This window comes from Chiloscyllium plagiosum, unplaced genomic scaffold, assembly GCF_037043375.1.
Source record: "Chiloscyllium plagiosum isolate Xiang-an unplaced genomic scaffold, Cpla_swu_hap1 HiC_scaffold_7, whole genome shotgun sequence".
NCBI classification, from domain to species: Eukaryota; Metazoa; Chordata; class Chondrichthyes; order Orectolobiformes; family Hemiscylliidae; genus Chiloscyllium; species Chiloscyllium plagiosum.
Window position 1 is genome coordinate 74685717 of NW_028270145.1, and position 25045 is coordinate 74710761.

At 39.6% G+C, this 25045-nt stretch overlaps 1 pseudogene; it reads left to right on the top strand.

The window, feature by feature from the left end:
* The window catches only part of LOC148149641 (uncharacterized), a 55017-nt pseudogene extending 30310 nt beyond the window's left edge, over nucleotides 1-24707 (top strand).
* The last annotated feature ends 338 nt before the right edge of the window (nucleotides 24708-25045 follow it).

Genomic DNA, 25045 nt, shown 5'->3' on the forward strand with positions numbered 1-25045 from the left:
AAGAAAACAGAGAAATCCTATGGTAAAGGTTAAATTTCATTTTATTGTATTTATTAGATTTAAAAGTTAAATCAGGAAATGCTGATTTAACTTTGAGTGAAAGTGTTGGATTAGTTTCCAGAACGAGACATGAAAGAAACCTTAATCCATCGAATCTCTAAAGGTTGAAAGGTCATTATGTAACACAGATTGTGTGAACACAGAGGCTGGCAAGCTTCTCTGTCCTTCAGTTTCTCAACTAATCCATGAGGAAATGATCTGAAGCCTCAATGTGCAGAAAGACAAATTTATGTGAAACAGAAGAAACTTGGGTGTTCGCAATTAGTAAATGTATGTCATTTATTTTTGCGCGCTGTCATAATTTATTGAATGTAGATGCTGCATATATTTGTATAAATTATGTGGATTCTTGTGTAATTCTATTTTTTATTCAGCACATAGAATGAACTGAGGTACACAAACTGAAACAATGGCCGGAACTTTAATAATCCTGACTCGCAGGAAAGAGGAGGTTAACAATACATGAGCAGAATACAACTCAGGTTTCCCCCAAATGTGGTGAAGTTTACCTCCATAGTGTGTCACTATTATCCCTGATCTGTTCCTGCGTAGAGGCTAGCCTCCTCTATGACCTGCTGTTGTAGCCATTGTATTTATATGGCTAGCCAGAGGCTTGGTGAAGATCACAAAGCAAAAGTCATTCTACAAAAGGATGGGGGAATATGACAGGTCAACTGCAGACAGGGGACTGACCAACAGAGGGCTGGGTCACTGGAATGACACCATTTGGGCAAGAGTGGGTCCTGATCAGAAGGCTAAATCAATAGAGAGGAAAGAACTTGATCAGAGTTGGAGTCAAATTGGTGTGAGGATCAGAGTTCCTGGATGGGTGGCACAGTGTAGTGGTGGGGGCACAGAGGTTGGGGCCACAAGATTCAGGAAAAGGTTAATTGCTTGGAGGTGACAAAGAAATCCTTGTAGATTTCACAGAATGGAAAGAGGTCCATGAGGTCAGTATGAAAGCATTTATCTCTTGAAACCTTGTCTCATCTCATCGAACTTGGTAAATAGCAATTAAAGATTAAAATCTATATGACAATTACTTGAGACTGCAACCTCTTCGGTCTTGATTATCATCTCCCCAAATCTCTGAACTCAGTTTAACATTGTTTTATGGGTCAAACACCACTGCTAGACTGATCTGGTCTGAATGTTGCCCTACATGCTAGCATGTGGAACAACATACCACAAAATCTGTGTTCTTGTTGCAATAAATATCTTAAGGCTTGCTAACAACGTTAATTATGTACGTGATTATAATACCTCAGGCTTACAAACGCGTTGCTGGAAAAGCACAGCAGGTCAGGCAGCATCAAAGGAGAAGGAGAATCGACATTTCGAAAGAAGGGTTTATGCCCAAAACGTCAATTCTCCTTCTCCTTTGGTGCTGCCTGACCTGCTGCGCTTTTCCAGCAACACATTTTTAAGCTCTGATCCCCAGCATCTATAGTCCTCACTTTCTCCCTGGATTCTGTGCTTACTGACTACTACATTACACATATATATAACTGACTGACTGAACACACTAGATTGATTCCATTGAACTGAGCAAGGACTGACTGAAGGCAAGGATATTTATATTGGAGCATCATATGTTGTGTGTCATGTTAATTTTAACCCTACTGCGAATCCTCTTACAAGGATGCCTGCCTTGAAGAAGTTTTCCTCCTCTCTCTACAAGAATCGCAAGGAGTCCCTCTCCCACTGCAACTCCCAGGTAATTTCCTCTGCCCTGAAACTCTTCAACCATATCCTGAAACAAACTCGCTACCACAGCCACATTTGCTTCCTCAGTGCCTGCCTCCGTAACCAACTCATCCCACACGGACTCCGGACCACCTTTAAACCAGCAGAGTTCGGAACCGAACAGGACAAACAGTACAGACTACAGATTCAAAAACACCAGCAACGGTTCTCCTTCAAGATCCTCTGCTCCACGCTCGCAGCAATGCACCAGCACCTAACCTCTCTACAGTCAGCCCTGCCTCAACTGAGGGCCACACTCTCTCAGAACTGCAAAGGACCCACTCTGTATTACATCCTCAGGAGAATTCAACTCTCAACAAACAGTATTTCAACTCCATCTCAAACATCAAAAACTGTAAGTACAACAAACTTTTATCTACCCACCTCCATAACCAGCGCTCCTCAAACATTCCAGTAGATTTCCCGGCCTCTGGAACTGCTTGGAAGCCATTAGCCATGCAGCCACCATCCCCACGCTGATTGATGATGTCACTTCCGCCCCCATCATGGCCACTTCCGCCCCTCACAATTCCTCATGCACCACACGTGACATCACTTCCACTCCTCACATCATCGCTGATGTCATACGCTCAGTGACATCCGCCACCCCCACTGCCGTGTTTGCCACCACTTCCGCCCCAACCAACACCACTCACCTGCAATCTGCTGACACGCCCCCCACAGATCCCACTGTCACCATCCTCGTCCCCCAGAACCCTGAGGGGAACACCACCACTGCTCATGACTCCACCCCCATTCCCCCCACCACCACACACACTCCAGTTACCGGCTCTGTCCCCACTCCCAGCTCCACACCCACACTAGATCCCAGCTCCCAGCCCTGCCGAGTTTTCACCATTCCCCCTGACCTCCCCCTCACTGAGGATGAACGATCAGTCCTCAGCAAAGGACTCACCTTCATCCCCCTCCGTCTGCGCATCAACACTTCTACCGCCGCCTCTGCTTCTGAGCTTACTTTCACAATCAGGACTCCCGCCCACCTTCTGAGGACCCCTTCGCCCACCTCCAATACACTGCATCCACCTGGACACCCCGCGCTGGCCTATTACCTGCCCTCGACCTCTTCATTTTCAACTGCCGTTGGGACATTAACCGCCTTAACCTGTCTACCCCCCTCCCCCACTCCAACCTCTCACCCTCACAACACGCAGCCCTTCAATCCCTCTGCTCCAATCCCGACATGACCATCAAGCCAGCAGATAAAGGGGGGGCAGCAGTAGTCTGGCGCACTGATCTCTATGCCACTGAAGCCAAACGCCAACTCGAGGACACCTCTTCCTACCGCCCACTCGATCATGACCCCACCCCCCATCACCAAACCATCATCTCCCAGACCATACAGAACCTCATCACCTCAGGAGATCTCTCACCCACAGCTTCCAACCTCATAGTCTGGGAACCCCGCATTGCTCGGTTCTACCTCCTTCCCAAGATCCACAAGCCTGACCACCCTGGCCGACCCATTGTCTCAGCATGCTCCTGCCCCACTGAACTCATTTCTACCTACCTCGACACTGTCCTATCCCCCCTAGTCCAGGAACTCCCCACATATGTTCGAGACACCACCCACGCCCTCCACCTCCTCCAAGACTTCCGTTTCCCCGGCCCCCAAGGCCTCATTTTCACCATGGATATGCAATCCCTCTACACCTCCATCCACTATGACCTGGGCCTCCAAGCCCTCTGTTTCTTCCTCTCCCGACGTCCCCAACAGTACCCTTCCACTGACACTCTCATTCGTTTGGCCGAACTGGTCCTCACCCTTAACAATTTCTCCCTCGAATCCTCTTCAAAACAGACCCCACTACCAGGGATATATTTCCCTCCCCATCCCTTTCCGCCTTCCGCAAAGACCGTTCCCTGCGTGACTACCTGGTCAGGTCCACGCAACCCTACAACCCACCCTCCCGTCCTGGTATCTTCCCCTGCCACCGCAGGAATTGCAAAACCTGCGCCCACACTTCCTCCCTCACCTCCATCCAAGGCCCTAAAGGAGCCTTCCACATCCATCAAAGTTTTACCTGCACATCCACCAATATCATTTATTGTATCCGTTGCTCCCGTTGCAATCTCCTCTACATTGGGGAGACTGGACGCCTCCTAGCAGAGTGCTTTAGGGAACATCTCCAGGACACCCGCACCAATCAACCACACTGAACCCTTGGCCCAACATTTCAACTTCCCCTCCCACTCTGCCGAGGACATGGAGGTCCTCGGCCTTTTTCACCGCCGCTCCCTCACTACCAGACGCCTGGAGGAAGAACGCCTCATCTTCCGCCTCGGAACACTTCAGCCTCAGGGCATCAATGTGGACTTCAACAGTTTCCTCATTTCCCCTTTTTCCAGCTCACCCCAGTTCCAAACTTCCAGCTCAGCACTGTCCCCATGACTTGTCCTACCTGCCTATCTTCTTTTCCATCTATCCACTCCACCCTGCCCCCAACCTATCATCTTCATCCCCTCCCCCATTCACCTATTGTACTTTATGCTACTTTCTCCCCACCACCACCCTCCTCTCACTTATCTCTCCACCCTTCAGGCTCTCTGCCTGTATTTCTGATGAAGGGCTTTTGCCAGAAACGTCGATTTTACTGCTCCTCGGATGCTGCCTGAACTGCTGTGCTTTCCCAGCACCACTAATCCAGAATCTGGTTTCCAGCATCTGCAGTCATTGTTTTTACCTAGTCATGTAACTGTCTTAAAGGTACAACACATATGTTGTGTGTCATGTAACTGTCTTAAAGGTACTGTGCTTATCTGATCTGGAATCTATGTAATAATACAGCTGTTAAAGCCATAAATGGGCAAGTTGGAGGATAGGGTGTAGAAATTTTGAGATTATGACTTCTGTCCCATAATCAGACCATTTTTAACATCAAAATTCAATTCCATCAGCCTAACTGAAAGGAACTGTTTCCACCAATCCGTCATATAAACCATCTGCCACTCAAACTATTGTTCATACCTGCCAACCTAAATATGAAGCCCACGAGTTAAAATCTCTTCAGTCTATAACATGATCATTTTCTGCCTTGTGACATCCACACCCTGTAAATGCACATTGATTTAAAATTGAGGCCTTAGGTTTTAATTCATTAATTCTTATATTGCAACAATATCTGATAGAGTTTTATAAGGTTAGTATTTCAGTTCAAAATTTAAACTTTAAGTAAATATTGCTGCTACTGAGTGTCAGTGGTGGAAGGAGTGATTGCTGGAGGATATCGTACCAATCAAGTTAGAAGCTTCATCCTAAATGGTGTCAAGGTTTTTGAGTGTAGTTGGAGTTGCACCCATCCAGGCATTTGGAGAGTATCCCATCATACTCCTGATTTGTGGCTTGTCGATGGTGGACAGGCACTGGGGAGTTAGGAAATGAGTAACTCATTGCAGGATTCCCAGTCTCTGATCTGCTCATCACCATAGTATTTATATATCAAGTCCAGTTCAGTAAATGGTAAACTGGAGGCTACTAATTGTGCTGGTATTCCATGATGATAATGGCATTGAATTTCAAGGGGGAATGGTTAGATTCCCTCATGTAGGAGACGGTCATTGCCTAGTAACTGTGTGGTGCAAATGCCACTTGCCCTTTATCAGCTCAAACTGGATGTCATCCAGGTCTTGCTGCATTTAGACACAGTATGTGAGGAGTCACAAGTGATGCTGAATATTGTGCAATTGTTAAACCCCTGGGCTAGCACACTGAAAATTAATTTCCTCTATTCCCAGAGTTGTCACAAGAGTTTAAGATTTTATAAAAATACACAAAATTGCCCAGTTCACTTGTCTTTTAGATATAGGTTACAGAAAGCACAGATTAGACTTCTGTACAGCAATGATTATTATTTATTAAAGATTCTCGACACAGTATCAATTATGAGCCATCAATATATAATTCTACTAGTTAAAACTTTAAACCCCACTTAGAAAACTCCTCTACATACAGAAACTAACAGACACAGTTTAATGGTCCCTGTCCCTATAGGGTTCATTGAGATGACTCTTCTGTCTTCTCTGGTCCTGTGCTTCTCAGTCTTCTTTTTCCGAATTCTTGTACTTCCATTTGCTTGCAGGAAGCACAGGACAACTGATTCACAAAGTCTCTGATTTATTGGCTCAAAATGACAGTTTACAGCTGAGGGGAATAAATTAGTTTTTTTTTAGGCTTGAGAGTTTTTACAGCAGAGAAAATGAAAGCTCCTTCCTTTCTGGAGGTCTCATGGCTTCTGATCCAAACATTTATACCCACTAGCTATTCAGCTACCTGGGAGCCAATTGCATTGTTGTCGATGGCAGGTAGGAGGCCTTTGCCATCAATAACTAGTCATCACTATGCAGACCAATCAGTTCCTTGTTGCCAGCCAAATATACCTTCATACACATCACCTAGTTCCAGCTAATCTGTTGTAAACATTACCAATGCTTCAAGAAAAAGCAACGTAAATAGCGGTTACAATGAATGTGAAGTAGGTTGTTTTTAAAGCATGCAACTGCTTTTAAAGATGATACCCAAATCCATTTGTATTTAGAGTTCTGCAATCTCTCACCATATAGTTATCCAAGTAAACATTCTACACTGTTGCAGAATCTCGTCAGTGTCTATAGCTTCTGCACAATTCAGTGCCTTCAGCCAGTTCTTAATATCACATGGAGTGAATTGAATTGGCTGGAACCTAACATTTTGGGGAACACTAGAAGAGGCCAGGGTAGTCATCTACTCAGCATTTCTGGTTGAAATTTTTTGCAAATGCTTCAGCCTTGTCTTTAATGCCAATGTGCTGGGTCCTGCTATCATTCAAGTTTATTTTCTTTGTGGAGTATCATCCAGCAGTGAGTTGATTAATTGTCCACCACCATTCCTAACTGGAAATGGCAGGACTGCAGAGCTCAGACTTGATCTGTTGGTTGTGGAATTGCTCACACTAATCTATCACTTGCTGCTTATGCTGTTTGCCACACAAGTGGTCCTGTTTCATCTTTTGACACCTCATTTTTAGGTGCGCCTGTTGTTGCTCCTTGCATATTCTCCTGCACTTTACATTGAATCAAGTTAATGGCTGAGTGAGGTTTTTGCTGAGCCACAGGTTTGCAGATTGTGCTGGAGTACAATTCTGCTGCTGCTGATTGCTCATAGTGCTTCATGGATGTCAGTCTTCAGTTGTTAGCTCTGTTCAAAATCTATCCCATTTAGCATGGTGGAAATGCAACACAACATGATGGAGGGTACCTTCAATGTGAAGGTATGACTTTATCTCGATAAATACTTTGCAGTAGCCACTCTTGCTGGTATTGTATGGACTGACGCATCTACAGCAGACAGATTGGTGAAGATGAGATCAAGTGTGTTTTTCTATCTTGTTGTTTTCTTCACCACTTGCTGTATAGAAACATAGAAAATAGGTGTGGGAGGAGGCTAATCAGCCCTTTGAATGCACTCGATGCAATGTTTCTTCCAAGGGTAACCCAACATAGAAGAGTACTGATTCATCAGCCAGAGGTTGGAGTGAGGGGAAGGGTGGGAGTTGGGTGGAATTGATGGCACAATACATGGTTATCAGCAGGAGATTTCCTTGTGCATGTTTAGTCTGATGCCTTAAGACTTCATGGGATCCAGAGCCAACGTTGAGGACTTCCAGCACAACTCCCTCCCAACTGTATACCACTGTGTCAATATCTTTGCTGTATCTATACTACTGACTGGACAATCCTTACCTAGGTGATATGTTTTCTGGAAAATTGTCTGTAAGCTATGATTCTGCATGTATGACTGTGTCAGGTTGTTGCTTGACTGGTCAATGAAACATAATTCTGTCATTAGCCCCCTGATGTTAGTGAGGAGGACATTGCAGGGTTGACAGACTGGAGTCTGCCGTTCTCGGTTTCTGTGTCTAGGTTGATGATGGCTGATCTGCCTGGTTTCATTACTTTTTTTTCTAAGCAGTTGATGCAATTGAATGGCTTACTAGGCTGTTTCACAGGACAGGTAAAAGTTAACCACATTGCTGTGGGACAGGCATCAGATATACACAGAAGAAGTAAGTACAGTAGATAGCATTTCCAGAAGGGCATTTGTGAAGTAGATGGACGATTAAGACAATGGATAATTAACTAATTTACTGGAATTCTTTGAGGATATTAAGAGTGCACTGGACAATGGTGAACCAGTGGATGTGGTGTGTCTGGATTTCCAGAAGGCATTTGACAAGGTGCCGGACAAAATTCTGCTGCATAAGATAAAGGTGCATGGTATTATGGGTAAGATATTAGCATGGATAGAAGATTAGTTAACTAACAGGAAGCAACAAGTCAGGTTCGATGATTATGTTTCCGGTTGGCGATCAGTGGCTAGTGTTCTGCCTCAGGGATCAGTGTTGGGAGCACAATTGTTTACAATTTATAGAGGTGATTTAGAGCTGGGGACCAAGTGTAATATGTCATAGCTTGCAGATGACACCAAAATGGAGTGGTAGAGTGGTGTGCAGAGGAAAGTCTGGAGTGGGATATAAATAGGTTAAGTGAGTGAGCAACAGCCTGGCAGATGGAGTACAATGTTGGTGAATGCAAGGTCACCCATTTTGGTTGTAATAACAGCAAAATTGACTTTTATTTAAATGGTAAACAATTGCAGCATGCTGCTGTGTAGAGGGTCCTGGGTGTCCTTGTGCATCAATCACAAGAAGTTTGTTTGCAGATGCAGCAGGCAATTAAGAAGGCAAATAGAATATTGTCCTTCATTGAGAGAGGGATGGAGTTTAAAAATAGCAAGTTTATGATAAAGCTGGATAGGGTGCTGGTGAGGCCACAGTGTACAGTTGCTGTTTCCTCACTTGAGAAAGTATGCAATGGTACAGGAGGGGGTGCACAGGAGGTTCACTAGGTTGATTCTGGAATTGAGAGGGTTGCCTTATGAGGAGAGATTGAGTAGATTGGGACTGTACTCATTGGAATTTAGAAGAATGATGGGGGATCTTATCAAAACATATAAAATTATGAAGGGAATAGATAAGATAGAAGCAGCGAGGCTGTTTCTACTGGCAAGTGGGACTATAACTAGGGGGCATAGCTTCAATTTAATGGGAGCAGATTTAAGACTGATTTGAGAAGGAACTTCTTAACCCAAAGGGTTCCAAATCTGTGGAATTCCCTGCCCAGTGAAGCAATTCAGCTGACTTTGTTAAATATTTTTAAAGGAAAGATAGATTTTTGAATAGTAAAGGAATTAAGGGTTATGCTGAGAGGGCGGGTAAGTGGAGCTGAGTCCACAAAAAAATCAGCCATGATCTTATTGAAGAGCAGGCTCGATGGGTCAGGTGAGCTACTCCTGCTCCTGGATCTTATGTTCTTATATTCATGCCAGATTTTGTTTCAAATTCACATTCCACCCTCTGTTATGGCACAAATGAAACCCAAAACCCAGAACATTACCTGGACTCTGGATTGCTAATCCACTCCTAATGCCCTACCCCATTGCCTTTCCAAGTTAAAGTCAACAATTGAAAATGAATATCTAAAAGTATGGATTAAAGACATTAAATTAGAAATTTTCATATCTGTCACTTTCCTTTATTGCCTCATTTTAGCTTCTGCTTCTCATTGATATGTTTTGGACATTTAGCAAGATTTTGTGACCATTTCCTACAGGCAGAATCTGAGAAAGAGTTGAATTTATATCTTGGGCTTTTAAGGCAAAATATATTTACAGTATTCTTTTAAAGAAAGTGCTTAGATGAATCACATGAAATACTGATGAGTTAGGCATCAAAAATGCTTCCCTAAGGATCAAGCAAAAGCAATCCATCAGCTTGCTTCACTAGTGAAAAATACTTCACATCAGTTGTATTGAAAAGTCCCTGATGGTTGGCAAAAATTGACTGGTTATTGGCCTTTCTTTCTGATTGTGAATGCCAGGCAAAAAAAAAAGAACAGAAACATAGATTGACAAATTAATTTTTAAACAGAAAGTTGCTAGGGCAGGCATACACCTGGGCTTGGATGTTTAGAGCAGTAGAGATGTTTTAAATTCAAAATTAAAAAAAAAGTGTTGGAAATACTCACTAGATCTGGCAACATCTGTGGAGAAACAGTGTATTGAAGAGTAATGTTCAGTTCAGAAAGTTTGACTCTTTCTTTTTCAATAGATGTCCCCAACATTGCTGAATATTTCCAGTACCTCTTAGTTTCATTATAGATTTCCAGAATCCACAATATTTTGTTTCATAAAAAGTTAATTTGTTTAACTCAAGCAAGCAGCTTTAGAGAAGCTTAATGTTTTTTTTATCACAATGTGTTATGCAATAACTGTTAATCCGTGTACTTATTTGTCATTGAAAAATAAACAGTTTATGGAATGTCCTATTATAAACTGTGGATTTAACTGTCACATATATAGATATTGAGAACGTGTGTCTTTTTTCTTCAGTAAAAGATGTGTTGGTGCTTATTTATGAGAACAACCACGGCAGTAAATCCGATATGGATTTTCTCCAGCAATTAGCTGCATATTATTTCATGACAACTATGTTAAGTTATAATCATTAAAACTCTCATAAATGTCACATGAAAGGCATGCTCTAAAGATGTCATCAGAATTACTCAAGTGTTGAAATGATACATTCCATTACTTCACTTACCGTTATCTCCATTCAGTTGTTTCTCAGCTGCTGTGTATCTCAATCACAATGCACTATATTTCACATTTAGAGCATCTGAACTGTTTGCACACATCTACTATTTTTAAAAAAACTTTTGTATTGTTTCTTTGCCATAATTAGTTGAATTACTTAAATCTGAATAATGGTTTACACAGTGATTCAAGGTCGACAATGAAATATATCAAAAAATTTATCATGTGTTCATCATAACACTTTAATAATCTAAATTTATGAACAAAAAATAGAAGAATAACTGTACATTTTTACTAGTAGTGATTTTATTGCAAATAATTTATGTTGTGTCGAATTCAAATATATAGGGGCGAGGAGCAGACAGAGGTGGACTGATGGGAGATACACAGAGAAGAGGGAGGATAAATGCAACCAACAGAATGCAATGTACATCACTTTCCTTCAGGAGGAGGATTGGACAGAGGCTTCCCAGCAGGAAATACACAGCCAATATCATTTACCTCCAAGAAGGGAAGTGGACAAATACACAGAACAGAGAGAAGGATTAACGCAGCCAAGGAAGCATGGTCTACACCACTTAGCTCTGTGCAGGGTATGCACAGAAATAAATCTGCGGGAGATAGAAAGATCAAAAACAAGGAAGATAAGAAACAAAAGTAGGAATTGCTGGAGAAACTCAGCAGGTCTGCCTGCAACTGTGCGGAGGAAGCAGCGGCAATATTTCAGGTGCAGTGATCCTTCTTCAGACCTACAAGGAAGATAGGCTGAGTTTTAAAAAAAGATGAGATCATATGAAAGCCATGAATTAATTAGTTGGTGAATAATAACTGATAGCAACTGTGTGTAAAGTGCTGAAATTAAAGAAAAATTCTCCATCAACTGAAATATATATATATATAGGTATATATATATATATAACCTATACCTATGTAAGAGACTCCACTAGAAGGGAAGTGACAAATGAGTGATTTCATAATACATCCTGCTTTAAAGTTGTAAAGTTTATTAAATTGTAAGGTTTAGGTTAGTTCAGTGAGTGAGCAGTGAGAAGAGTCATGAATTTAAATGACAATTAGTTAATTATATAATTATACATTAGATTAAATAATTAATTAATTCGTTCATTCATTCATTAAAGCACAATAAAGATGGCAGGACAGCTTGTGTGTTCCAGTTGCAGAATGTGGGAGCTCCACATTGTGATCCAGAACAAACAGAAAATTTTGAAGTTCAAACAGATTTATGAGCTGGTGATTGAACCACAAGCACCGTGATGCAATACAGAGATGAAATATTAGAAATATAAACATAGAAACATCGAAAGTTGATACAGGCGTAAGCCATTCGGTCCTTCAAGCCTGCACTCACCATTCACTATGATCATGGCTGATCATGCAATCTCTTTATCCCATTCCCACTTTCTTTAGATGCAAGTCCCATGTCCAGCTTCCTGTGGAAGAGAATTTGTTCTTCTTCATTTCAGTCCGGAATGATTTACCCCTTATCCTTAAACTGTGATCACTGGTTCTGGACTTACCCAACATTGGAAATATTCTTCCCAGATCTAGTCTGTCCAATCCCATCAGGATTTTATAAATTTCTATGAGATCCACCCTCATTCTTCTAAATTTCAGCAAGAACAAACCCAGTCAATTCAGTTTTTCCTCATACGTCAGTCCTGCCATCCTGGGAATCAGTCTGGTGAATCTTCACTGGACTCCCTCAATAACAAGGATGTCCTTCCTCAGATGATGAAACCAGAACTGTATGCAATACTCAAGGTGTGGCCTCACCAATGCCCAGTATAACTGCAGCAAGGCATCCTTACTCCAATACTCAAATCCTCTCGCTATAAAGGCCAGCATGCCATTAGCTTTCCTCACTACCTGTTGCACCTACATGCTGACCTTCAGCAACTGTTCCACCATGACACCCAGGTCTTCTTGCTTGCATCTCACCTTCTCCTAAACTGCTACTGTTCAGATGATAATCTGCCTTCCAGTTTTTGCAATTAAAATGGATAACCTCACATTTACCCAGATTATATTGCATTTGCCAAGTACCTGCCCACTCAGTCTGTCCAAGTCACCCTACAGCCTCTTAGCATCTTCCTCACAGCACACACTACCACCCAGATTAGTGTCATCTGCAAATTTGGAAATATTTCATTAAATTCCTTCATCCAAATCTTTAATGTATGTTGTGAACAGTTGGGGTCCCAACAGTGAACCCTATAACACTCCACTCACTACTGCCTGTCACTCTGAAAAGGACATGTTTATTCCAACTCTCTGCTTCCTGTCTGCTAACCAGTTCTCGGTCATAGAGTCAAAGAGTCATAAAGACATACAGCACAGAATCAGACCCTTCAGTCCAACTCATCCATGCCGATCCAGATATTGCAAATTAATCCAGACCCATTTGCCAGCATTTGGCCCATACCCCTCTAAATCCTTCCTATTCATACACTCATCCAGATACCTTTTAAATGTTGTAATTGTACCAGCCTCCACCACTTCCTCTGGCAGCCCATTCCATGCACACACCACCATCTGCATGAAAAAAAATGCCTTTTAAAAGATCCCTTTTAAATCTTTTCCCTCTCACCTTAAACCTGTTCACTAGTTTTGGACTCCCGACCCCTCGGAAAATATTTTGTCTACTTATCCTATCTATGCCACTTATGATTTTATAAACCTTAATAAGGTCACCCCCACCCACTTCTGTCCATGTCAACACATTACCTCTAATACAATGAGCTTTAAGTTTCCTTACTAATCTCTTGTCTAAAGCTCGCAGAGTTGGAAAGTTCATTTCCAGACATGTTGTTACCCTACTAAGTAACATCTTCAGTCAGCCTCAGGCAAAGCAATGCTGAAATTTCCTGCTTTCTATTTATATGTTTGATTTTCTTTGGGTTGGTGATGTCATTTCCTGTGGTGAAGTCATTTCCTGGGGTGAAGTCAATTCCTGGTCTTTTTCTCAGGGGGTGGTAGATGGGGTCTAATTCAATGTGTTTGTTTGACAGAGTTCCGGTTGGAATGCCATGCTTCTTGGAATTCTCGTGCTTGTCTTTGTTTGGCTTGTCCTAGGATGGATGTGTTGTCTCAGTCGAAGTGGTGCCCTTCCTCATCCATATGTGAGGATACTAGTGAGCGAGGGTCATGTCTTTTTGTGGCTAGTTGGTGTTCATGTATCCTGGTAGCTAGTTTTCTGCCTGTTTGTCCAATGGAGTATTTGTTACAGTCCTTGCACGGTATTTTGTAAATGACATTAGTTTTGCTTGTTGTCTGTATAGGGTCTTTCAAGTTCATTAGCTGCTGTTTTGGTGTGTTGGTGGGTTTGTGGGCTACCATGATGCCAAGGGTCTGAGTAGTCTGGCAGTCATTTTCGAGATATCTTTGATGTAGGGGAGAGTGGCTAGGGTTTCTGGACGTGTTTTGTCTGCTTGTTTGGGTTTGTTGCTGACTGGGTACCCATTCTTTTTGAATACACGGTCTGGTTGATTTTCCTCTGTTCTGCGTAGTTCCTCTGTGCTGCAGTGTGTGTTGGCTCATTGAAATAATGTTCTGATGCAGCTTCGTTTGTGGGTGTTGGGATGATTGCTTCTGTAGTTCAATATTTGGTCTGTATGTGTTGTTTTCCTGTAGACGCTGGTTTGAAGCTCACCATCGGCTGTTCGCTCTACTGTGACATCTAGGAATGGCAGTTTGTTGTTGTTTTTCTCCTCTTTAGTGAATTTTATGCCAGTAAGGGTACTATTGATGGCCTTGAAGGTTGCAGATAGAAGAGGATGAAATGATGGTCTTCTTTGATGCAACGGCCCTGTTTACATCAATCAACATTAACTTGGCCAAGGAAATGCTGACTACACTATTAGAAGACCCAAAGACACATAACACCAAACACAACTAACTTCATCAACAAGGACAGTATCATCAAGTTAGTGGACCTATACCTTACCACACACTTCACCTTCAACGACAAAACCTACAGACAAACCAAAGGAACACCCATGGGATCTCCGATATCAGGGTTCTTAGCAGAGGCAGTAATGCAGAGACATGAACAAATAGCTCTGTCAACCATCTAACCCAAGCTGTGTGACACCTTTGCCATCACTAAATGAAACAAATTAGAGGAAACCTTCAAGACTATCAATAATACCCTTACTGGCATAAAATTCACTAAAGAGGAGGAAAACAACGATAAACCGCCATTCCTAGATGTCACAGTAGAGCGAACAGCCAATGGGGAACTTCAAACCAGCGTCTCCAGGAAAACAACATATACGCACCAAATATTGAACTACAGAAGCAATCATCCCAACACCCACAAACGAAGCTGCATCAGAACATTATTTCAATGAGCCACCACTCTCTGCAGCACAGAGGAACTACGCAGAGCATAGGAAAATCAACTATACTGTGTATTCAAAAAGAATGGGTACCTAATGAACACAGTCTACCGATTTCTCAGCGACAAACCCAAGCAAGCAGACAAAACACGTCCAGAAACCCTAGCCACTCTCCCCTACATCAAAGACATCTCGGAAATGACTGCCAGACTACTCAGACCCCTTGGCATCATGGTAGCCCACAAACCCACCAACACACTAAAACAGCAGCTAATGAACTTGAAAGACCCTATAAAGACAACAAGCAAAACTAATGTCATTTACAAAATACCATGAAAGGACTGTAACAAACATTACATTGGACAAATAGGCAGAACATTAGCCACCAGGATACATGAACACCAACTAGCCACAAAAAGACATGACCCTCTCTCACTAGTATCCTCACAAACAGATAAGAAAGGACACCACTTCGACTGGGACAGCACATCCATCCTAGGACAAGCCAAACAAAGACAAGCACGAGAATTCCAAGAAGCATGGCATTCCAACCAGAACTCTGTCAACAAACACATCGAGTTAGAACCCATCTACCACCCCCTGAGAAAAGGAACAGGAATTGACTTCACCCTAGGAAATAACATCATCACAGGAAATGACATCACCAACCCAAAGAAACCCAAACATATAAATAGAAAGTAGGAATTTTCAGCATTGCTTCGCCTGAGGCCAACTGAAGATGTTACCTAGTAGGGTAATGAAACATCTGGAAATGAACTTTCCAGCTCAGCAAGCAAACCTACACTCAAAACCTCAACCTGAGCTACAAATCTTCTCAAAACTCTTGTCAAAAGCCTTTTGAATGTCCGGATGCACAACATCTAGTGGCTTACTTTTGTGTACTCTACTGGTCACATCCTGAAATAATTCCAGAAGATTTGTCAAGCATGATTTCGCTTCAGTAAATCCATGCTGACTAGGACTGATTGTATCACTACTTTCCAAATGCTGAATTATTACATCTTTTATAACTGACTCCAGCATTAACCTCACCACTGATGTCAGGCCTATAATTCCCGATTTTCTCTCTCTCAACCTTTTGTTAAAGAGTGGGGTTATATTAGCTACCCTCCAGTCCATTGGAACTCTTCCAGAGTTACCTAGATACTTCATTCGAGGAGGCAGCCACACCTCTCAGGTACAGGTCTTCAGATTTGGTCACCCTGTCCAGAAAAAAGAGGATATAGCAGGGAGGGAACTAGGTAAGGGGACTCTGAAAACAGGAATGCAGGCTTTGCAATTGTCCAAAGGTTTGAGGTTCTTTCAACTTGATTGGATGAGAGTGAGGCCCACAGAGTGAATGAGCAAAGTGACCACAGCACTAGGGCTACTCATTTCTTTTGGTAAAAATATCCTTTATTCATAAGTTATCAATGATGAATACAAAAGGTCCAAAGTAGCTCAGTCCAAACTTTACAGAAAATACAGAGGAAGTTTGACATTCATCATGAGAACTTCAATCCAATTGTGACAGAAAGACATTTTCTAAGTATGAAAGGAAGCTACTTACATTCTGAGGAAGGCTACAAGGATATTTCAAAATTTAATAGATCCTTGTTATATTTTGGCAGAAAAACCTTAGTCAGTGGCCTTTCCCCATTGTGCCTTGGGCAGCAGCTGCCCCAAGATTTAGTGCATCTCTCAGCACATAGTCTTGGATCTTGGAATTTGCCATTAGTGATATAGATGCAAGGAAAATAGGTCATGGGTGGGAGTCATATATAACCACATGAAAAGTTGCCTCACTTAGGGCAATGTATAGATTAGATTACTTTACAGTGTGGAAACAGGCCCTTCCCTGTATAAACAGGGAAATAATGAGTTAGGCAGGATGGGTATTATAATAGTCTTGGATGACTTTAATCTGCATATTGGCAGAAGTCTAATGGGCAAGTGTAACATGGCAGTTAACTTTGTACAGTGTATCAGGCATTGTGTTTTAGAGCAGCACATTGCATAATCCACCTGGTAACAAGCTACAACCATAGGATCTAGTAATATGTAATGTGATATTATTAACCAGAGATTTCATAGTTAAAGGTCCTCTAGGGGGATAGTAATCACACCATGGTAGAATTTCAAATTTCATTTGAGAGAAAGTAAATTACTTTTCAAACCAATGCCTTTGGCTTTAACATGGCAATTACAAATGCATGAAAAGGATTTGTTTAAGTTGAGTTGAAAAATAGACAAAATAGCAGATAGTTAGGCGGTGAGCAGTGGCAGATATTTAATCAGATATTACATGATACTCATCAGCAAAAAAAACAGTAAAAAGTAGGACTTGATAAGAATTAGCAATATAGTTAACAAAAGAGGTCAAGGAGAGTATCCAACCAAAAAATAATGCATTACAAAGCAGCAAAAACTAGCAATTGGTCAGAGGATTGGGGCTTTAAAATCAACAGAAGATGACTAAAAAGCTAATAAAAAGGGTTAAAATTGATTATGAATGTAAATTGGCAAGAAATATAAAATTGAAAAATGTGTTGCTGGAAAAGTGCAGCAGGTCAGACAGCATCCAAGGAACAGGAGAATCAATGTTTCGGGCATAAGCCCTTCTTTAGGAGCTCTCTTCCTCCTCCAGCATCTGCAGTCCTCACTTTCTCCTAAGAAATATAAAATAAATTGCAAGAGCTACTACAGGTACAGTGTAGAAAGTGAGCAGGTAAGATGATTATGGAACCTTGGATGATGAAACTGGGGACTTAAAAAATGGAGAGCAAGGAAATAATTTAAACTAATATTTTACGTGGATCTTCATCGTGGAGGAAACTGTAAATATTGCAAACATATCAGATAAGTGAAGTGCTAATGGAAGGAAAGGTCTCATAATGGTATATATCACAACTGGCAAACTATTTGACAAATTAATGGGACTGAAGACAGACATGTTGTCAGGATCTGATGGCCTGCATCCAAGGGTTTTAGAGGAAGTTGCTACAGAGATAGTGGAGGCATTGGGTGAAATATTCCAGAACTCAAAGGATTCTGACAGGATTCTGGTGCATTGTTTCAAAATAAGGAATTTCCCATTTAAGACAGAGTCAAGGAGAAATTTTCTTTCATAAAAGGTCATGAGTCTTTGGAAATCTCTTCCCCAAAGACATGAAGCAGAGTTTTTAAGTATTTTTAAGTCAGAGGTAGGTAGATTCTTAATAAGCAAAGAACTAAAAGGTTATTGGGGTTAAGCAGGAATTGAAGTAACAGAACAGATTTTATTGAAAGTGGAGCAGCCTCAAGGGGTAGAGTGGGTTACTCCTGCTCTAAATTTGTCTGTTCATATGTTCGTAATTATGTACTTGGTTTATAACATATACAAGGTAAGATTTTCCCTTGCTTGATTTAGTTAAATAAATCCTGATATAATTGTCAATCAGATTCACATAATTTCAGCTAGCAAGAAGCAGAAAATAGTGAGAAGTCATTTTAGATGCAGGTTTTTGATGTTACCACCACCCTTCTTTGTTTTAATGCTTTATAGCATACTGCAGATGATTTGTTATCCCAGCTATCTAGTTTAATAGAATATTGAGTAAAATATAAACCCATTTTTAGCTTCATCAAAATTTATTTGCCTAATTATGAGTTGGCTTTTGAATGAGATGTACTAACATTTTAAATTACCTTTCAGATCAAATACTGTGAGCACATCAGATAATGTAACATTGACTGGTACCTGATGTCAAATAATCAATTTAGGAAAGGCTTATTGTGGTCCTCTGCTTCTCAAAACGTTCCACTTGTGATTGTTCATGGTTATCAGTATATGATGGGAATGGAATCAATAGAAGGATAAATAGAATAGGGACTGTGTAGTCCAACTAAAGTGAAACTTGTATTAAGCTTTTAGAAAAGTTGGGTAATGTTGATATTCAAGTAGTTCTTGCATCTTAAAATCTGAGCTTTTTAAATGCTTAGTTGTGTTTGGTCATTATAATCTTTTGTATTATCTTTTGTACAATTATTTAACTTTTATTTATCTGATAGAGCAATTTTGCTATTTTGTGGACCAGATGTTTTGTACAATCAAAAGAATTGAAAGATGTTTGCACTACTTGGAATTCCGAATTGGTTCTGTCATTATATTCAAACTTCTCTGCTAGAAGGGAAGAAATATAATAATGAATCTCTTTTCTGTGGATGTATGATCATATCATGATTGGTATGATAGCTGCCTCATTTATTCTTGGAAATATTAACTGTGCATGATTAGATGATACGAACAATATGTATTTGATTGACCCAGTAATAAAAAAGGGATACAAACAAAGTTATATTGGCCACAACATTCGACAGATTATTGATGAGGCACATATCAGTTCCAAAGTGCAATCCAGAAATGAGTTGAGAATACAGCTAATTTATTTTGCCTGTTTCAAAAAGTACTGATAATACTAAAACTTACTTATTTTATTAGCATAAATATTAATAATGATTAATAAATTCTGAATTATTTACTCAGTTAACATTTCTAATGGAGTGAAAAAAAACATACAATTATTACTGATTATTTTTCAGAAAAGTCAAACATTTGCAAGCTATTTCATAGAATTTACTTTTTCTAAATCAGGATCGTGTCAGCGCATTCTGTGATCTTGGTCTTTAAATACAAAGATATGTGGCTTTTTTGCCAGATATCATGGGTTAGCTCACAGTATTAGAATTGTTTGAAATAAACACTGTACAAAGCAGAACCCTTGTGGAGATCATCGTTTAATAACATATGCCAGGTGTACATAAACAGCTCAGTGTTTTGTGTATGAAATATATTATGAAAGTTTAAGATCAGATTAAAAAGATCAAAATCATGAAATGTAAAAAAAGTATGATACATATTGTACAGCCAAACTTTTAAGTTTGTTTTGTTCTATTCTGTAATATACTAAAATGTTTTTTTGACATATTAAAGAATAGGTTATTTCTCATAAGTATGCTTTTACAAAAATGATCTTCTCTTGAGAAAGCAAAAATGAATGCCGATAAATCCAATATATCACTTGGTTAGGGCATTCCTATACAAGCAAAGTACTGTTTCATTTGCATCTTTGGTTTTCAATCATATATCCTTCTAATTTATGAAGTATGCAATGTTGAAAGAAATCTTCACTATTCATCTTTTTTTTCTATTTTAATATCGGTTTATTTTAATGATATTTTTCAGCAACAACTTTCTTAAAGAAATAAAGTACTGTCTATACCAACATTAAACTCCAAACAACTAATATTATTCTATTATGAAATGTAAATATTTTATTTTTAATTAATACATTGACTGTCAATATGTCTTGCAAATTTGTATGGGAATTTGGTACATTAATCAGTATATATACGTACAAAATGCATAAACTAAACTTTGGGTTGATAGAAATCTCTCTTTTAATAGAAGTGACAGTATTCAAATCCTTCTAAAACAATGACAATCAACACTAGTTGCAGTTCATTTCTCAGGGCACTGCCCTGACCAAACAGACTCAACTTGCTTGATTTAAAATTTCTTTTAAAACCTAGTTGTTAACTGTCAATCATCATTTGTAGATGCATTCTCTAAGGCAATGGCACTCCCAATCAAAATTTATTTGCAATCCAATCAACACTCTTTGCTATTACTGTTTGCCTACTGATTTTTGTCTTGAATTTGAATTCTTCTGAAATATCCCTTTGAAAGCAATATGAAAATCTTAAATATATGTGTTTTTTCTCAGCTATACTTAAGTTCTATTAATAGAAACCATGGAAAATAATAAAAATGTGAAACAGAAGTTACTCTGTGTTATTAAAAATGAAGGAAATGGAAACAAATGGAGAAAGTTAGAAACCTGTCTAGTTCTTAAACACAACGGTGGTGTAAAAATTTTTAGGTTTTAGTCTCATCTGCAATTCTCACACGCATTCCCAATCTGATCTGGATTGTCTGACAGGTTACTGAACAGAGGCTAGACATTTTGGAAGGAAAAGAAATCTGAAGTCAAAGTCAGCCCAAGTCTGTGCCTTCCAACTTTTAAAAGATGTCACCAGGGAATTAAGCTGAAGGTTTCAGGGAGATTTGCCAATTTCTTGCAGAGTGTACACAGAATTATTTTACAACAAAATAGGTAATAGTACAATATTAATTGATGGATTAGCACCTGGTAACTCTTGATAGTAAATGACCAGTAAGTTGGTATGAAACATAAATTCTATTTACCGGTCAGAACGCAATAACAGATACAACAATTTACTTGCGCTAATTATCTTTGACATTCCATATAATTTAGTTTGTGTTTGATCAGATCAGCTTTTTAAATCAAACCTTAACCCTAAATAAAATTTGCAAATGATCCATGACTAAACTAAGTTATCAAGTCATAGAATTATAAAGATATATAGCAAAGTAACAGACCCTTCAGTCCAACTGGTCCATGCCGTCCAAATTAATCTAGTCCCATTTGCCAGCATTTAGCCCAAATCCCTCTAAATCCTTTCTGTTCATAAACTTACCCAAATGTCCTTTAGACATTCTAATTGTACCAGCCTCCACCACCTCCTCTGGCAGCCCATTCCATACACACACCACTTTCTGTGTAAAAAAGTTTCCCCTTAGGTGCCTTTTAAAGCTTTCCTCTCTCATCTTAAACCTATGCCCTCTAGTTTTGGAATCCCCCACCCTGGGGAAAACACATTGTCTATCTATCCATACCGCTCATGATTTTATAAGGCCACCCCTCAGCCTCTGACGCTCCAGAGAAAATGGCCCCAGTCTATATAGCCTCTCGCCTATTTTTTAAACCCTTCCAGCCCTGACAATATCCTCTTAAACCTTTTCTGTACTGTTTCAAGTTTCACAACATCCTTCCTATAGGAGGGAGACCAGAATTGCATGCAAAATTCCAAAAGTGGCCAAACCAATGTCCTGTAGAGCTGCAACATGACTTCCCACCTCTTATACTCAATGCACTGATCAATAAAGGCAAGCATACCAAATGCCTTCTTCACTAACCTATCTACATGTGACTCCACATCCAGGGAACTATGAACCTGCATTCCAAGGTCTCTTTGTTCAGCAACATTCTCCAGAAGCTATACTTATGCCTTCAGTTGCATAATGGAGACCCAAATGCAATGTTACTGTTATAAAACAGAAATACTGACTATGATGTCTGAAATATGAATTCTGACATGAAACATTTATCACTCCTGTAGCACATGGCAGTGCACTTGCAATACTTTACTTGAAGTGTATGAAGTGTATAAGTTCTGCCATGATTTGCCTTTCCAAAATGCAGCATCTCACATTTATCTAAATTAAACTCCATCTGCCACACCTTGGTCCATTGGCCCATCTGATCAGATCCCATTGTCTTCAGGAGTAAACTTCTTTGGTCTCCACTCCACATCCAATTTTAGTATCATCAAGCTGTAAGAGTAATTATTGAAAGCATTGTAACTTCACTTATGTAAATCGAGATTATTTTGTCAGAATTGTGTTCCTCAAATTACAAAATGTTCTTCATAAAGCTGTAAGATGAAAATTTTGAAAAGATTTGAAGTTCCTGATCATTCTGAGAACAATGCAACATTGATGTGCCTCAATTTTACCACTTTTATACAATTATATTTCCACAATTGAAAGTTATGCTTATACATAATGCAAATAAACTGATTTAAGAGACAGTATAAGGTGGAGTGAAAAGTATTCTGTGACAAACCTCAAAATTGTGACAGACTTCTTTTGTCGTTTTCACATTATTCTGTCAGCTAAGATTTAGTATTTATTTTTTTCCACTCACAAAGCATCAGTTTTGTTTTTGAAGTAAAAAGGAGTGTGTTCTGTATTAAAACCATTTACAATTCATTAACAATTACTACCAATTTATTCCTCTGTTATTTTAAATAAGCAAGTTCTGTTTTGTTATTTTGTCCTGAGTCTAACAGAATTGATGGACCAGTGTGGATGGTTCTCATCAGCAGAATTTTAAGGAACAGGATGTGAGATCCCTTTGAGATCCCATAATAAATAGAATGAAATAAGAGACCATTCAATCCATCAAAGCTGTCTTCTCCACAGGCGTAGATGCAGTATACCTAGATGTAGAATTGTATAGAAGCAAAAAAACACTCTTGCAGGCAGTGTCAGCTATGAATGCAAAGACTTTAACACTGATTGGAAGCTCTTGTATGAAGTTTTCACTTTGTATCTTAATGAATTCTATAAATTAAAATACATGGTAAAGTTTGCCGTGAACAAAATAATTTGCTTCCTTAGAGCAAGTAAAGTATTGCAAGTGCACTGCCATGTGCTACAGGAGTGATAAATCTTTCATGTCAGAATTCATATTTCAGACATCATAGTCAGTATTTCTGTTTTATAACAGTAACATTGCATTTGGGTCCCTATTATGCAACTGAAGGCATAAGTATAGCTTCTGTGGTATGTTTATCCAACATTAACCAGATGCAATAGGTGGGTCAAATGCACCCTCTGCCAAAGGAATCTGCATGAGTTTTATGCTTTTTCACGGTTAGTTCTAATTTATATTAAACAAGGAATGCTGTCTATAGGCAGCTTTCTAATTAAGAAGATGAGAAATCCACTGACTTTAAAGGTAGCCTGCAGTACTTTAAGGAGGCAGTACTTTTCTCAGAAGATAGTGGTGGACATCAATATCAGGAAGAAACAGAATGGATGTCTTGAACAAGAGCTTCAAGTTTCTCAGATACAGTGATAGAATTGGTCAAAGATCAAATGAACAGCTGGAAGAATGATCTCTTCCAATGGGCAATGAATGCTAAAATAAATTAGTTAACAAGCAATGATAGAGGTAAAAATGTCTGAAGTATTCAGCCGCAGCACTAGCTCAATCCCCAGCAATCCTTCCTATGATTCATGAATCCCCATGATTCACCTCAAGTAAACAAGGAACAGTTCACTGAACCTCCTGCACTCATGTTTGCTGCTGGCCTCACTATTGTTACCTTTTCTTCTTAGCATGTTAATCTACCAGTGACATCTCAAACACAAATGAATCCATTTACCTTGCAGGAGAAGCTGGCACACAACAGAATGAAGATTATGAAAACAGGAGGAGGATTTGCCTCTCTGCAAATATGTGCACCAGTAAAAGAGGCTTGTATTGATATCATTGATAAAGGAGATGCCCCACATCATTGGAGATAGCCAGGCTGAACATTGTGTACAGTCAGCTGTTTGGGCATCTTTCCTCGTATTTCTCTTTTTGTATTTAACTCCCCTACTCTTACAGTCACACAATCAGCATTGTAGCCTAATTATGCATTGTGCTGCATTGCTTATTGAGTTAAGAATATTTCTTATAGTTAACTATTTATGAAACTTTCTTTGTGGTAGTCGACAACATATTTGAACTAATATGCACAGCAAAGATAGCATACGTTTTTCATAAGCATGACATGGTTCGAAAATATCTACTCTTAAATCGGCAAATAAAGGTCCATATGTATACAACCACTGTGCTGTCAACACTTATAGATTGCATGAATGCCAAGAAGTTGTCAGTAACACTAGAAGTAGAATTTGATGCACTTGATTATAAATACAAAGAAAGGTTTTAGAGGTAGAAGGGACATTGTTTCCACCAGTAAGTGGATTAATAGAGAAAATATGATTATTGTGGTTTGGCCACATATGCAGCATGCAGGAGGCACAGATCCTAAATCAAGCCTTGGTATGGGTTCCAGATGGTCAGAGAAAAGAAAGGCCAAATACTCTTCATTTGCCAACAGACTTTGGAAGAGATCCTGAGGAAATAGATTCAACACTGAAGAAGGAAAAAAGAACAACTAATAACGGCAAGAGATGGAAAGACCTACTTGCTTAGCCATTTATTTCAAGTGATGTGATAATTTAAAATAAAGATCTAAGCTTAAATTACCTGAGATTTTTGGAAAAATAAATTGAAACACCAATCTAAGATATCAAGGTAAATTGTCTCCCAGAATTATTAATTCTTATTTTGCAGTAGGAAATGTTAAGAGTTGGAATTTTGTACAATTTTAAGTATAGCTGAATGTGAATTTAAAAAAAATTTAAAAAGGCCATAAAGTATAGTTATGTGAAGAGGCACAGATTGATTCTTCAATCAATGTGCCATTGATGCACCACATCAATAAACAACAGAGCCTAAGTACTAACCTAAACTTGACAGTACTTGGCTTC